Source organism: Sturnira hondurensis, unplaced genomic scaffold (assembly GCF_014824575.4).
Source record: "Sturnira hondurensis isolate 20B ecotype Veracruz unplaced genomic scaffold, ASM1482457v3 Scaffold0001304, whole genome shotgun sequence".
Taxonomy (NCBI): Eukaryota; Metazoa; Chordata; class Mammalia; order Chiroptera; family Phyllostomidae; genus Sturnira; species Sturnira hondurensis.
In genome coordinates this window covers 4652674-4665535 of record NW_028073935.1, presented here as the reverse complement: position 1 = coordinate 4665535, position 12862 = coordinate 4652674, and the positions used below count along the sequence as shown (strand labels likewise).

The 12862-nt window shown below is 40.7% G+C and overlaps 1 pseudogene; it reads right to left on the bottom strand.

Moving 5' to 3' along the window:
- Window positions 1-2083: 2083 nt before the first annotated feature.
- Window positions 2084-8910, bottom strand: LOC119004170 (40S ribosomal protein S4, X isoform-like; annotated as a pseudogene).
- Between the last annotated feature and the right edge of the window lie 3952 nt (window positions 8911-12862).

Sequence of the window (12862 nt, the reverse complement as noted above, 5' to 3'; positions counted from 1 at the left end):
GAATGGGCACTCAGCAGTGATAGCTGCTGTAACTTGGTGGTGGCATTGGCTGTGTTATCTTGTGGGTCCTCAGTGTGTACATTAAGAAGCAGCAGCACAGCTCTGACCTCATTTTTTAAGCAAATTCTTTTTTCTGTTGCTGTGATTTGTTCTCTTGCATTTCCCTCTTTGTTCTGTGTATTTGTTTAAGTTGCTTACATCCTTTTAGTAAGGAGACAGAAATAAACACAACTCTTCCCATATAGCATTGGGTGTTTAGGTTGTTTCTAATTTCTTGTGATTGTAAATAATGCTGCACAGAATATCTTTGTTCATACAGGTTTGTCCTGGGTTGGATTATTTCTTGGAGCTAGAATCCTAGATATGGAATTATAGGGCAAAAGTGCATACACATTTTTATCCCTCTGATCCAAAATGCCAAGTTTCTTCTTAGAAGGTTGTACCAGTCTATACTCACAAGAGCAGCTGTGTGAGAGAAGTCCATGTGCCAGATATCTTTTTTTCCAGACCCCCTCTGGTTCTCCCGTGGCTCAGGGTAGCAGTGATCTAATGCTCACCTGACTGCTGTGATCTGTGCCATCATTAGTAAATGGAGCTGTGGGTTGAAGTCTGCTCCAGTCTTACTAGCCCCCTCTTCCCTACCCTGCCCTTTTGGTAAATCTTATTTTTGATGGGAAGGCAGTCCTGTCGCCAGCCAGTCCTGCCTGCATAGACTGCCCCCTCTGCTAAACAATGAGCACATTCAGACCCAACTCGTGTTTTCAGTTATTAAAAAACGGAGCCGTCTGTCTCTGCCTGTGACTTTAATCTTTAAGCCTTTATTCCTTCTACCCCTTCCCCCTTCCTCTAACCCTTTGTTTGTGCAGTTCCAGTCTCCAGGATATGTGGGTCCAAGAGTTTCTGAATGTATTGTGCCTTACCCTGGTAGCTACAGATGGTCATAGCCCCAAGCAATGTTATTTCAGGGTAGTCAGGAGGAGGGAGGACTCCAGATGAGAGGAAAGGAGAAAACAAGAGAGAGAACAGTTCTCTTTGCCTCCAGCAGTCATTGGACTTGCAAAAAGTTTTTTTATATAGCTCTGGAGTGAGTGCTACAATTCCATTCTCTCCCCATTTTCAAAGTTGGTAGAGACCAGTTCTATCTACGAGTTGCTTGGTCTCTTAGCATTTCCTTCTAAGCAATAGTTCTTGTAGTTGAATTCTGTATATGCATATTTAAATAAAAGCAAAAATCCCAAGAAAGGATCTTTAGTAATAATCCCAAATCACCTAAAATGTAACCAAAAAGTATATAACATAAAAATATCTTTAGTTTCAGAAAGGGAACTCTTCTGGCCACAGCTTGGGTCTATAGTGTCTTCTTACTCAGGGTGGGCCAGAAAGTTGCATGTTTAAACCCGAGACAGGACCATGAGATGACCTGTGGAGAGCTTTGGATGTCATCTCTCTTATTGGAACACTGTATCATAAGACAACATGGGGGAAGCTGGGTTGTGGGCAAAAGGAATGCTCTTCCCTACAAATGCAGCACTTTTCTTTCTCTGACAGCTGCTTGTACCTTCTTCTGATGAGCCTGACCAAAGATGTTGGTGAGCTAGCTTAGAACCTGGGCATGGAGATACAGGTCTGAAGGTGAGACCCAAAAGAAGGAGACATTTTTTTGAAGTCTTTTTTTTTGTATGCATTTTTACATGAGAATACTCCCTGTTTGTTTTCAAACTCTATTCTGAGTACAAAGTTTCCATAACATTCCAGCATTTCAGAAATGCTTTCAGAGAAAGTGTGAACCTCCCCACCCCCTTTAGAAGTTAATGAATCTGAGTTTTCTCATACACATTTATATTTATACTTATATGAATATATTAGTATCATTTTAAAATTTATTTTTAAATTTCACACTGGGGCTACAGTACACCTGCTCTTTTGTGCTTTGCTTTCCCCTACTCAACAATGTCTTGGAGATTTCCCACATGCATTCAGATAGCTCAGATACACTCTGTTTTAGTGGCTGTAGGATATTCTACCACCCCTTTATTTCATGCTGTATTTTCTTTGATTAAGTACAAAGACCTTTCAAGTCATGTCACCTAGAGCTCATTTTACTCACTATTCTATTTGGCACCATTCTTTCTTCAGCAATGGTGAAGCAGATACCCTTTCCACAGGGAAGGGAAATCCTTGGTTTGTTTCCTTTGCCAATAACAAAAAATGTTGGAGAGCTGGGTGACAAAGCTGTTTCCATTGGCATCTTTCATATAAACCGTGTCAAAAGAACTAGAGTGACTCTCTCTGTTTGTTATCATGCTAGTTCTTCTTATACACAGTGTCAAACTTGATGAAACCAGTAATTTGCCAGTCTCCAAATCAGTCTGAATGGTGTCATTCACCTTGATGAAGGGATCAGGGTAGCAGATGGTGCAAGCATCATGGGTTTCCAGATGAGGGATTTCTTTTGTGCCCACAAAGATCTGCCTCACTTTGTACAACTTGTACTTGGCCTCCTCAGGTGTAATATGATGAACAGCAAAGTAACCCTTGGTGTTACAGATCAGATGGAAATTCTCACCGGTCTTGTCAATGCTGATCACATCCATAAAACCAGCAGGATATGTTATATCAGTTTGGACCTTGCCATTAATCTTAATAAACCTCTGCATGCAGATCATCTTTACTTAATCTTCTGTTAGGGCATACTTAAGTCTGTTCATTAAACTGATGAGAGGGAGAGATTCTCTCAGCTTTTGGGGACTGGTAAGTGGCCAAGGAGCAAACACATTGGTCAGCGTGTACAACATCCATCGCTTTGGAGCTGCTGCACTCTTCAGATGCTTCTTGGGAACCCAAGCCATGGCTGCACTAGGCACAGAAAGCGTATAGGATGCCCCCTTGTGTGTGTGAATCATTTAGACAGTCTTTTGATAGTGTCCATTAAGAGTGTCTGTCTTTTGTAGGTGAACATACCATTTTGCACCCTTGTAGAAGTTTTTCTGTGGTTTTCTGTCTTAGAAGTGGAAATTGCTGGAGCACACAGAACCCTTACCACACATAACAAAGGATATTCTATTAAAATTTTAATAGATATTGCCAGATCTGTCCCAACCGCCTTCCAAATTGTACTCATGTTTGTTGTCTAAAAATAATATGTTAAGTGTGTTACCACCAGGGAAAATGAAGGCTTTGTCTAAAAATCTCAAGATGACATTTTTTTTCCTGCAAAATTTTTGTCTTTAGATGACATTTATTCCTGTGTGCCCTGATATGCCATCATACACACCTGGGTTTGCAAACTTGAGCTTGAAAAGTTCAGCCTCCATGATTGGTCACCTTTCATTTATTCATCATCTACTTATTATGTGCCTTCTGTGTGCCAGACTTCCAACTTTATGATGATAAATGCAAAAATAGATTCTCTCTCTGAGTGCTATCATGAATCTCTCTCTGTGGCCATGTTTTTATAGCTGTGCCTTGAATAGAGTATGGGGGCATACATTTGTGCAAAATGAATAGGATGCAGGTTTCCTGCCCCGCCCTCCCACCCCCTCTAAAACAGCATCAACCATGAAGCTATTGAGGAATAACTTTTGTGTGGTCAGGGTTCTGTGTGCCCCATTAGGATGTCTGTGCTCACTGTGCAGTCGAGGGACTCTGAAGAGAGAAGTTCAGTTTTCTCAGAGCCCTGGGATGGGACAATATACTGTTGATTATTTTGTTGAATTCTGGTGATCCATGGTTCTAGTTGTTCATAATCCAGCCTTGTAATTTTCATCTTATCTACAAACCACTTTTATTGTGTTTTTTTTAACTTAAAATTGACTCATTTATGTAAACTTCTACAAATTAATATTATCCCTGAAAAATGGGATTAAAATGCTAATTACGTTTTCCTTTAGTGCATATTAAAGTAAATACATAACTATTACATTAAAAACTTTAGGTCTGTGGTCCACCTTGAATTAATTTTTGAATATAGTTTTTTCTGTGTGGCTCTCCTGTTGTTCCTGTGTATCATTTGTTGAAAGTTTTTCTCCATTGGATTGTTTTCTTGCCTTTATTGAAAATCATAGTCATTTAAGTGTTGGTTTATTTCTGGACTCTGTTCTATTTATTGATATGTTTGTCTATCTTTATACCAATGTTACACTGTCTTAAGTAGCTTTATAAAATAAGTTTTGAAGTCAAGTAGTGAAAGTCTTCCAATTTTGTTGTTCTTTTTTTATCCTCACCTGAGGACATGCTTATTAATTTTAGAGAGAGGGAAAGGGATGGAGAGCAACACATACATGTGAGAGGAAAAAACTGATTGATTGCTTCTCATAAGCACCCTGGCCAGGGACCAGACTCACAACCCAAGCATGTGCCCTCGTGGGAATCAAACCCGCAACCCTTTGGTTTACCATATGATGCTCCAACCAACTGAGTGCTACTGGCAAGGACCTTGCTGAATTCTTTTAGTCATAGTGGTTGTTTTGTATACCAAAGGTTCCCAGCCTCTGGGCCAGCAACCAGTATTGGTCCATGGCCTGTTGGGAAGTGGGCCACACAGTGGAGGTGAGTGGCAGGCAAGCAAGTGAAGTTTTGTCTGTATTTACAGCAGCTCCCCATCACTTACAATACCACCTGAGCTCTGCCACCTGTCATATCAGCAGTGGCATTAGATTCTCATGGGAGCATGAACCCTACTGTGAACTGCACATGGGAGGGATCTAGCTTGTGGACTCCTTATGAGAATCTAATGCCTGATGATCTCAACAGTGGAGCTGAGGCAGTGATGCTAGTGGTAGGGAGCAGCTGCAAATATTGATTATCATTGGCAGAGAGGTTTGACTGCACAGAGACCATAATAGATCGATTGCTTGTAGACTCATATCAGAACCCTATCAATGAGCGGAAAATGACAGTTAAGCTGCATCTGTTGGCAGGATTTAAGTCAGAATCTGACACTTATTTTAGTCCATGTGTGGCCCACGCATTATTTTATTTACCGCTTCCATCTGTGCCTCTTTCCCCCATTACACAATTGTCTCAGTAAGTTTTGTTAAGCCCACATGCTAACCCTAGCCAAAATGAGTAAAAAACAAACATTGCTGGAATGCTTCTTTGAAAAGGGGGAAAAGACCCAATGATGAGACAGCAGGATCCTCTAAGACTGCCAGCAAAAAGAAATCTGCATTTAAAAGAAAATACCAAGAGTCCTTCTGAAATTATAGGTTCATTGCAACAGATGATTCACATTTTCCAAGCCTGCATTGTATAATATGTGGTGATCAGCTATCCAATGAAGCCATGTAACCTTTAAAACTGCTTCACCACATGGAGACCAAGCATCCCACATTAAAAGACAATTCTTTGGAGTTTTTCAAAAGAAGAAAAGGTGAACATGAGGAACAGAAGCAGTTATTGAAGGCCACCACTCTATTAAATGTGTCTGCACACAGAGCATAAGCTGCAGTTGCAAAGGTGGCTTGTGTTTCTCTTTTGACTAGCACCATAACTAGATGAACTGCTGAAATAGCAGAGAATATTGAGGCATAATCGTTAGAGAGGGCTAATGAGTCACCATGGTACGCAATCCAGGTTGATGAGTCTACCAATGTTGACAAGGCAAAAAGGCTTGTTTTTGTGTGATATATTTTTTAGGAGAATGTGCATGAGGATATGTTATGTGCACTTTTATTGCCAACTGACACCACAGCTGCAGAACTATTCAAATCTTTTAATGGTTACCTATCAGGAAAACAGAATTGTTCCATTTGTGTTGGTAAATGCACGGATTGAGCGGCTGCCACGAATGGATGGCTTTCTGGTTGCACTACTCAGGTCAGAGAGGTTGCTTCTGAATGTGAGTCGATGTACTGTGTCATCCATAGAGAAATACTGGCTAGCTAAAAAATGTCACCGAGCTTAACATTTTTTACAGGATGTGATTAAAATTATCAACCACGTTAAAGTACATGCCCTTAACTCACATCTGTTTGCACAGCTCTGTAAGGAGATAGATGCAGCGTACATATGTCTTCTCTTACACATAGAAGTGAGATGGCTTTCTAAAGGAAGATCACTGACCAGAGTGTTTGAGTTACAAGAGTTGCTTCAGAGATTTCTTATAGAAAAAGTCACCAGTGGCAGCACATTTCAGTGACATTCAGAATGGGTCACAAAACCTGGTTACTTTTGTGACATATTCAGCCTGCTTAACGAACTCAACCTATCACTTCAGGGGAGAACGACAGCTGCGTTCAAGTCAGCAGATAAAATGGTTGCATTCAAAGCCAGACGAATTATGTGGGCAATGACTGAACATTGGGATTTTTGACATGTTTCAAACATTAGCAGAAATTTTGAAAGAGGCTGAGCCAGGGTCTTCTTTCTCCCAGCTCATACATGATCACCTATCTAAGCTTTCAAAAGAGTTTGAGCATTACTTCCAACCATAAAAGACCCCTGAACTGGGAAGAAATGGATCCACAACCTATTTGTATATAAGTCAAGTAAGTCAACTTTGTGCGTGCTAGATGAGGATCAACTACTTGAGATCGCAGACGGCAGTGGCCTTGAGAGTATGTTTGAGACAACTTCACATCTCCAAATATTCTGAATTAAAGTGAAGGCAGAATATCCTGAGATTGCCACAAAAGCACTGAAAAGCTTGCTTCCATTTCCAACATCTTATCTTTGTGAAGCAGGGTTTTCTGCTGTGACAGTAACCAAAATGAGATTACAGAGTAGACTGTACATAAGCAATGCACTTTAGGGGTTACTGCCTTCCATTACCCACAGATAGGACTGGCTAGTTGCAGGAATATAAGCTCAGGGCTCCTACTGATTCTGCATTACGGTGAGTTGTATAATTATTTCATTATATATTACAATGTAATAATAATAGAAATATAGTGCACAATAAATGTAATGCTCTTGAATCATCCTGAAACCACCCCCTTAACCTCAGCCTGTGGAAAAATTGTCTTCTATGAAACCGGTGCTAAAAAGGTTGGGGACTGCTGTTATAGATGTCTAGGATTTTCTGCATGAATAACAACCAGGTTGCTTGTAAATAAAGATAGTTTTACTTATTCCTTTCTAATCTTTATGCCTTTTAGTTCTTTTTCTTGTCTTACTGAATTGGCAAAAACTTTCTGTAAATGTTCAATAGAAGTGATAAGAGTAGACTTCTTGGTTTTGTTTTGATCATGGAGAGGAAAATATTTAGTATTTCCCCATTAAATATGGTATTAGCTATGGATTTTTCATAATGTCTTTTTATTGTGTTGAAGAAGTTTCTTTCTATTTCAAGTGTGCTGAGTATCTTTATCATGAGTTCTGTTGAATTTTGTTGCAAGTGTTCTTTCTGCATCTTTTGAAATGATCATAGTTTTTCCTTCTTCTGTTACTATGATAAATTATGCTGATTTATTTTAGAATATTAAATATAAAATGCTATGAATTTCCCTTGAAGTATTGCTTTACAACATGGTTTTAGTGGATTCATATAGATTTTTTTCCAGGACTGGATTATTTTGTCCATGTATCAGACAATAGGCAGAATATAGATTGTAGCAGGAAAGAATGAATGGTTATGCACAGGAGGTGGAAATTTGAGATAGGGAAACAGCAGAAGTGACAGGGCCTTTGTTCCATCTCTAACATTCTAGTAGAATTTGTTGGGGGAAGTATGATTTGATGTTTAGCCCTTTAGTAAGGCTTATATTATGAAGAAGGATATATCATTTACATTTCTTTTTTGGTACGCCCTAATTCATGGTCTTGAGTCATATGTAGTAAACTGTCTTCTTAAAATTATTCACTGTTTCCCTTTGGGTAGAGAAAGATGAGTGTTAGCAGATACCATAGGAAGGGGATGGATGTCAGTTCTGGAACTAAAGGAAATAGAGGCCAACCAGGATTATCACTACTACTTCTTGTGTGCCGGGAACTGACTAGATGCCTTGCACGTGCTAACTCATTTAATCTTCTTGGAGGCCCATGAATCCATTATAACTAAGGAATGGCAGGCCTGTCGTAATTAGATTATTGGTTAGAGGTGACACACTGACAGAAAAGGATCTGGAGCCCATATCTCTAGACTTCAATGCATTTAGACTTTTCCCAGGTAACATCTACTTTTTTATGTTGTGAAATATAAGATTATCTGAATTTTGGAGTGCATCTTTAAGCTTTGAAAAAATATATTTTATTGATTATGCCATTACAGTTGTTCCATTTTCCCCCCTGTATTCCCCTCCACCCTGCACACCCCCCCACCCTCATTCCCCGCTTTAGTTCATGTCCATGTGTCATAAGTTCTTTAGCTCCTACATTTCCCGTACTGTTCTTGCCCTCCTCCCTGTCTATTTTCTACTTACCATCTATGCTACTTATTCTCTGTACCTTTTCCCCCTCTCTCCTCCTCCCACTCCCTGTTGATAACCCCCAATGTGATCTCCATTTCTGTGGTTCGGTTCCTGTTCTATTTGTTTGCTTAGTTTGTTTCTGTTTTAGGTGTGGTTGTTAGCAATTCTGAGTTTGCTGTCATTTTACATGTTTTTTATTTTCTTTTTCTTAGGTAAATCCCTTTAACATTTCATATAATAAGGTCTTGGTGATGATGAACTCCTTGAACTTGACCTTATGTGAGAAGCACTTTATCTGCCCTCCCATTCTAAATGAAAGCTTTGCTGGATAGAGCAATCTTGGATGTAGGTCCTTGCCTTTCATGACTTGGAATACTTCTTTCCAGCCCTTTCTTGCCTGCAAGTTCTCTTTTGAGAAATCAGCTGACAGTCTGATGGAACTCCTTTGTAGGTGACTGTCTCTTTATCTCTTGCTGCTTCTAGGATTCTCTCCTTCATTTTAGTCTTGGCTAATGTAATTATGATGTGCCTTAGTGTGTTCCTCCTTGGGTCCACCTTCTTTGGGACTCTCTGAGCTTCCTGGACTTCCTGGAAGTGTATTTCCTTTGCCAGATTGGGGAAGTTCTCCTTTATTGTTTGTTCAAATAAGTTTTCTACTGGTTGCTCTTCCTCTTCCCCTTCTGGTACCCTTATAATTCAGATGTTGGAACGTTTAAAGATGTCCTGGAGGTTCCTAAGCCTCTCCTCATTTTTTGGAATTCTTATTTCTTCATTCTTTTCTGTTTGGTTGTTTCTTTCTCCCTTCTGGTCCACTCGATTGATTTGAGTCCCAGTTTCCTTCCGATCACTGTTGGTTCCCTGTGCATTTTCCTTTATTTCACTTAGCATATCCTTCATTTGTTCATCTAATTTGTGACCAAATTCAACCAGTTCTGTGAGCATCCTGATCACCAGTGTTTTGAACTGTGCATCTGATAGGTTAGCTATCTGTTAATCACTTAGCTGTATTTGCTGTGGAGCTTTCATCTGTTCTGCCATTTGGGCTATGTTTTTGTCTTGTTGCGCCTGTTATGTATGAGGGGCGGAGTAGGGTGGGACAACCCAGCTGCTGGTTTGTGATGCTATATGTGGGGGCAGGGTCCGAGAGGGAACAGTGGCGCTTGCTTTGCTCTTGGTTGGATTTCAGTCACTTCTGCCACTTCACCCAAGCAAACTGGGCCCTTCTGGTGCTTATTCCTGTGTGCGTGGGCCTGCGTACATTCTAGAACCCTGTGGTTCTCTCCACCTAACTCTCCTGTGAGACTGGGAGTCTCTTCTGGCACTTCAACCCACACAGGTGTTTTCAGTCGGTATTTTGAGGCTTTATTTCCCTGTGCTGGGACCCTGGGTTGTGTGGTCTGTCTCGCTCCCCAGTTTTGCCTGGTTTATCTGTGTGCTAATGTGGGACCACCTGGTCTGCCAGCTGCCTTGTGCATTGTATCCTGCTTCACAATTGCTGCCTCACTGGGTCTGCCCGTTGCCACCCTGCACCCTGGGTCCGTCAGCTGCTGCCTGCATGCCCAGATCCACCCACTGCCGTCTTGTGCGCCTGGGTTTGTCAGCTGCTGCCTTGTGCGCCTGGTGCCACCACTTTTTTTGCCATGACCCCTCTCCACTTGGCTGCCCATCTGACTCTGCCTCCCTGCCAGTCTAGATGGACGTGTCTATTTTAACTCCTTGGTTGTCAGACTTCCATAGAGTTCAATTTTCTGTCAGTTCTGGTTGTTATTTTGTTTCTAAATTGTTGCTGTCCTTATTTTGGTTGTGTGAGGAGGCACAGTGTGTTGACCTATGCCTCCATCTTGGCCAGAAGTCTGAATCTTTCAGCTTTAAGGATAAAGTAACAGTATTCCCAGGGTAAATTATTAGTTGATACCACCTACTTTGTTGGTTAATAATTGAGCCACTGTTATACTTGGCCTGTTGCATGCCAAGCTTGGTGCTCCGTAAAATAGGAAATCCTAGTTTTTAGAATGTGTCAGTAATCTCAGGAATCCGTGGCATGAAATATGGTTGCCAAATGTAAATGAAACCCTAGAATTATTAATTTGTGGGAATTAATTATTGCATTAGAGATTTGGTTCTATAAGCAGGCTGCAGAGCAGATCTGTAAGGTGTGTTCTATTTTCTCAGTGACTTCCATATTATAAAATCAGATGATGTATTCCCAAGGATTAAATTCTTTGTAGACTGGTTAATCTTGATAAGGAAAGAATGTGGAAAATTTTGGGCTATATAGTTGAATAGGAGTGTTAAGAGGACAGACTCCATACAGTACATCCTCCCTGGGTCTGCACCATCAGTTGTTTACTCTGTGATCTTGGGCTGGTGACTTAACTACTTTGTACCTTAGTTTTCTCATCTATAATTAGGGATAATAATAGCATACCTACTTACAGCACTTGTATTTTAGATTACTAATATGTAAAATGCTTAAAACAAAGCCTGGTATATAACCAACTCTCAATATATATTCACTATTATTGCTGTTTTGCTCACTACTATTTGTAGTAGTATAATTGTGATACATTTCTTAATCTTTGGCAGGACTTCTTTGCCTGTTTTAGCTTGTTAAGCCCAATTAAGTATTGCCATAATCTGTATTTCCCTACTTCTCCTTGTGTGAGGCAGGGCAGGACACTCTCAGGTTTTTTTTCTATTTGTGGCAGTGCCTAACAGGACTATGCTCAGTTGGTCTTGTGAATTTGCCCTGGAGCATCAGTATCTGTTGGTAAAGAATATGAGGTCTATCTGGAAAAAGTTCAGCCATTGTTAATGTAACAAGAATGGTTTACACAGCATAGATGTAACCTGGCAGCCGAAGAGAGTGGACTGGAATGCACATGCTTGAACAATGAAGATTTCACTGTACTAGTCAGTGGGAGCAGTAGACACCTTTGAGTGAGTGAGCATTGTACATTCAAAATGACTGAGCAAGTAGAACAAGGAATGTGCACCAGATTTTATACTAAGCTTGAACATTCCTGTCGGAAAACTGTTTGAATGATTCAGAAGGCCACAGCTATGGGCACCTGCTAATTGGGAGCTTCATCATGACAATGCACCTGCTCGTGCATCATGTCTTGTGCAGAGTGTTTTGGCAAAATATCAAATCATCCAGGTAACTTAGCTCCCCTCCAGCCCAGGTTTGGTGCCCTGTGACTTCTGGCTTTTTCCAAAACTAAAATCACCTTTGAAAGAGAAGAGATTTCAGACTATTGATGGGATTCAGGAAATACTATGGGGCAGCTGATGGTGACCGGAAGAACTGAGTGAGATCCCAAGATAGTCATCATTGTCCTATGTACAATGTTTCTTGTGTCTTGTACCTTCTTCAATAAATGTCTCTATTTTTCATATTATGTGGCTGGATACTTTTTGGACAGACCTTGGTAAATTACTCTCTGCCACTCCTCCCTGGGAGCATCTCCACTGCCATGTACATGTTGGAAGCAGCCTTGCACAAAAAAGAAGTGTGTAGCTGGTCTAACTCTAAGGAGTCCCTGCCCTCCAGGTGCATTTTAAGTATACCAAGCATTCTGTGCATGAAGAAGACACTCCTGACCTCAGTTAGAAGTCCATTCACTGGATTTTCCCTGGCCAGTTAACAGAAGAAAACTGAGTTGTGAAAGGTATATTTATTTGGACAATGATGAGAAGAAAGGAACCATAGTTGCACTTCTGTTGTCATTAAGTAACCTCTATCTGCTTCATTATTGGCTTCCCCTGGAAGATTTTTTCTGTCTGAAGTTGTAGGCTGTGAGGCAGATGGGTTGTTTCCTAATTCTGTATAATTTAATATAAAGTAGGTGCTCAAGAAATGTTAGTTGAAGGAATGAATTAAAAATAAGATGAGGAATAGCAACCCTTCCTCTCTTCATTTATCCATCCCTTCAGTCATTTATTAATTTGTTCATTGGTTTGTGCACTCATCTGTTTATCCAGAATTTACTGGGTCCCTGCCTCCTCTGGGCCAGAGCTCAGGGGCTCAGATGAATCTGGCCAGCCCCCTTGCCTGTGAGGAGACAGCTACAGAAGCACTGCTCAGTGCTGCTTACTATCCTGTCAATGCAGGAAGGGAGATAGTGCTGAGCCAGTGATGGGACAGAGAGGACAAGCAGAGGCCTGACTCTTGCTGATTGTGGTGAGGAGGTAAGGGTGCCATCCAGCAACACAATTAATGCCATCAGGGTCAAATCTGCCTTAAAAAATTATCCCCAGATGCCAGCAGATGGTCTCCTGATCTCATTTGTCTGTGAGGATCCTTTGCCTTGTAAACACTTTATTAGACCATTAAGTTGCCTTTAGCTTCTTCCACATTTACTAATGCTGAAGGAGGCTAAGCATGCGCTTCTGTTTTTAGGAAACTCTTGCTTTTCTGGAGGCTTATTTTTTGACCTAATTGATTCTGAATCCTTATTCTTTAGACCTGGCTTAATTTACATGACTGGGATAACTGCCTTGCAAGGGAGGGT